Source organism: Martes martes (genome assembly GCF_963455335.1).
Source record: "Martes martes genome assembly, chromosome: 1".
NCBI classification, from domain to species: Eukaryota; Metazoa; Chordata; class Mammalia; order Carnivora; family Mustelidae; genus Martes; species Martes martes.
Window position 1 is genome coordinate 33,376,113 of NC_137888.1, and position 4,159 is coordinate 33,380,271.

A 4,159-nucleotide genomic window follows, 5' to 3' on the forward strand; every position below is an offset into this window, starting at 1 on the left:
AAACCTGCTGCCATGTGAATGAACTAGGATAGCCTGGTGTTTGATGAGGGACAGGTGCTCCCAGTCCTTGCCACGAACCCAGCTGACAAGCACCCTGACTGCAAGGCTCCAGAGTGAGGCCATCCAAGCCTAGTGTCAGCTAGGCCCAGTACAACCCAGAAAATCTGTGCTCTACAAAAGCATGAGCTGAATAAATTATTGTTGTTTTAAGCCAACTGAGTTTGGGAGATAATTGGCTACATAGGAAAAACTAACCATTACATATCGATAGCAAAGTCCTATAGCATTGAACATGCATTCTGCTTTTGCTCAATGGCAGTTACCACATCAATCTGCAACTATCAAAAGTGAGGGAAAAGGTTCAGGCTGTTAATAATTCCATGAAGTATATAAATACACTTACTTTGGCAGAGTATATGCTCTGCTCTTGTTCTCTTGCTTTAACCTGGGCAAGCTTTAGGGGAAAATGTGGACTGCTGCTAGTGCAACTGCTGTGTATATTGACCCATTGTTGTCATGTCAGCCAGGTGCAAAGGAAGCATAGCTACTAAGGTATGGAATGTTCTGAGGACATTCTAGACAATGGTTTAGTTCCTTTTTAAAGCTTATTTGTTTTGCTTTTTTTATTCAATGATTCCAATTATAAATAAAACTTTTAATAATTTTGTTGTACACACACATCATTATAGATATTGGTAACAAAGCGCCATTGGGATGGTTTGTTACACAGCTGAAGAAATTTCTCAACATACCAGGGGAGGAGAAAATAAGGAGGCTTAAGGAAGTTCAATATAAAATTAGAGGTATTATAATGTTATTTAATATATATTATATAATTATGTTATGCAACTATGTAGTTATATATAATGTACAATATAATACAAAATAACAAAATAGAATATACTATTATAACTATATACTATAATCATATCATTTATAACATGGAATATAGAATAATATAATATTACTAAAAGTAATGGGATAATCCATCCTAATAATTAAAAAGAGAAATTCTAAAAATTATTTACTTGTGAGCAGTAGGAATGGGAAGGGGGTTAAGATATAAAATATTCTTTATTTTACTCATTTTTGTGCCATCTGAATATTTAGTTCCTTGAACGTGAAATGTGTTTATAATAAATCCAGAGGGATAAAGGGAATACAGTTTTCTTCCCCAATTTAATACGAAGAATACACTGAATATCTGTTTGGAGTACAAGTAAATAATTTAACTACATAATTTAAAACTACAGAACAGAGGTTTAACATAGGACAGAACACAAAATCTGCATTAGTTTTTTATAGTTTTATTGAGACCCAATTGAGATAAAATAGTTAAGGTGCATAATTTGATCTATTTAGAATATATCCAAGAAAATCTCACCACTATCAAGAAAATGAACATTTTAGGAACTTTGCAGAATGCTCAGTGAAACACGGTGCTGCCTGAGCTGCGCCCAGCTTCGCGCTCCTTCCCGCTCCCCAACCCAGGCCTTGGCCCTCTCACTGGCTGTAGAAAATGGTGAAAGAAACCACTTACTATAATGTTTTGGGGGTCAAACCCAATGCCACCCAAGAAGAATTGGAAAAGGCCTACAGGAAACTGGCCTTGAAGTACCACCCTGATAAGAATCCAAATGAAAGAGAGAAGTTTAAACAGATTTCTCAAGCTTACGAAGTACTCTCTGATGCAAAGAAAAGGGAATTAAATGACAAATGAGGCGAACAGGCGATTAAAGAAGGTGGAGGCAGTGGTGGTTTGGGCTCCCCCATGGACATCTTTGATATGTTTTTTGTAGGAGGAGGAAGAATGCAGAGAGAAAGGAGAGGTAAAAATGTTGTGCATCAGCTCTCAGTAACCTTAGAAGATTTATATAATGGTGCAACAAGAAAACTAGCTCTGCAAAAGAATGTGATTTGCAATAAATGTGAAGGCCGAGGTGGTAAGAAAGGAGCAGCTGAATGTTGTCTCAATTGCGGAAGTACTGGAATGCAAATAAGAATTCATCAGATAGGACCTGGAATGGTTCAGCAAATTCATTCTGTGTGCATGGAGTGCCAGGGCCATGGGGAACGGATCAGTCCTAAAGATAGATGTCAAAGCTGCAATGGAAGGAAGATAGTTCAAGAGAAGAAGATTCTAGAAGTTCATATTGACAAAGGCATGAAAGAAGGCCAGAAGATAACATTCCATGGTAAGGGAGACCAAGAACCAGAACTGAAACCAGGAGATATTATCATTGTTTAGATCAGAAGGACCGTGCTGTTTTTACTCCGCGAGGAGAAGACCTTTTCATGTGTATGGACATACAGCTGGTTGAAGCACTGTGCAGTTTTCAAAAGCCAGTATCTACTCTTGACAACCAAACCATTGTCATCACCTCTCATTTGGTCAAATTGTCAAGCATGGAGATATCAAGTGCGTGCTAAATGAAGGCATGCCAATTTATCATAGACTATATGAGAAGGGTCACCTCATCATCGAATTTAGGGTAAACTTTCCTGAGAATGGCTTTCTTTCTCCTGATAAACTCTCTTTGCTGGAAAAACTCCTACCTGAGAGGAAGGAAGTAGAAGAGACTGATGAAATGGACCAGGTAGAACTGGTGGACTTTGATCCAAATCAGGAAAGACGGTGCCATTACAATGGGGAAGCACATGAGGATGATGAACATCATCCCAGGGGTGCTGTTCAGTGTCAGACCTCTTAATGGGGCCAGTGAATAACACTGCTGGCATTTTATGTGCAGTAGTGAATGAGTGAAGGACTTGAATCATAGCTTACTACTTGCTATTGTTTCTAATATTCAACTATAGTACTGTTTCAAAAGTTAAATGAAGAATAAACTCAAATATAAAAACTCAAAAAAAAAAAAAAAAAAGAGAGAGAGAGAGAGAGAGAGAGAGAAAAGAAAATGAGGGCACCTGGGTGGCTCAGTGGGTTAAAGCCTCTGCATTCAGCTCAGGTCATGATCCCAGAGTCCTGGGATCAAGCCCCGCATTGGGCTCTCTGCTCAGCAGGGAGCCAGCTTCCTCCTCTCTCTCTCTCTCTCTCTCTGCCTACCTCTCTGCCTACTTGTGATCTCTGTCAAATAAATAAAACAAAATCTTAAAAAAAAAAAAAAAAGAAAGAAAAGAAAATGAATATTTCAATCAACCTGAAATGTTTCATTGTGTACACTTGTAATGAAGCTCACCCACTCCAGACCACCCACAGGCAGTAACTGATCTGCTTTCTGTGACTATGGAGTAGTTTGCATTTCTAGAATTTTATATAAATGGAATCATAAAATATGTGCTCTTTTTCTAATGTAGTTTTTTTTGTTGTTGTTAACCCATCACATTATTTCAATGTTTAGCTATATTGTCGCATATGCCAACAGTTTTTTTACTTTCAATTAAGTAGTATTTTGTTGTATGGGTTAGGCAATGTGAAATCTATTAGTGGCCTTGCCAGGGGCAGTTTTAGGAGAATACAGCCCACATACATACTAGATAGGAATTATTAAATGAAGACGAAGGGGTGACTCAGTGGGTTAAGCCTATGCCTTCGACTCAGGTCATGATCCCAGTGATGAGGGAACCAGAGGCTGGCTGAGGACAAAGCAAAAGCTGGCACCTTGCACCCCCTCTCCATCCGCTCCCCTCGGTGATGTGTGTGGCATTCCTCAGGTACCCCTGACTGCCAAAACAAATCGTTAACTTGCTGAGATCACAATCCCGCAAGACAGGAGTCTCCCTTGGTTTACAAATGTCCTAGAGATCTACGAACAAAGAAGTTACATTATCAATAGCACAATTTCCAGAGGCAAATGACTCAGTTTCTCAAGCCTTAATGTCACCCTCCCCTCCATAAACAAAACTGAAGGAGGCTGGGGTAGAAGGAAATGTAAGTGAAGTTAAGTTTCTTCTGTACCTAAATTTCACTAACAAAGACGCTTGATAGCAGAATTGTGACATTTCACCAGGAATCTCCCAACCATCTTGATGTTAATGACTTGCCAAAAGACAGCATTGATCAAGCCTCCGGTATCCCTGCACCTTGGAGGCCTCCTTTAACATATGAAAACTCCGTTCTAACCTGTTTCCCTGCCTTCCCCAACCTTGTAGACCTCTTTAGCATATGAAAGCTCCGTGAAACCTCCCTTTCCCTCACCTT

General features: G+C 39.3%; 1 pseudogene across 1 annotated transcript; it reads left to right on the top strand.

Annotated features, from left to right (window-relative positions):
- The first annotated feature begins 1,519 nt into the window (after positions 1 to 1,519).
- On the top strand, positions 1,520 to 2,711 carry LOC308356225 (dnaJ homolog subfamily A member 1-like; annotated as a pseudogene). The gene has a single exon. The product of its transcript is annotated as a dnaJ homolog subfamily A member 1-like (transcript).
- The last annotated feature ends 1,448 nt before the right edge of the window (positions 2,712 to 4,159 follow it).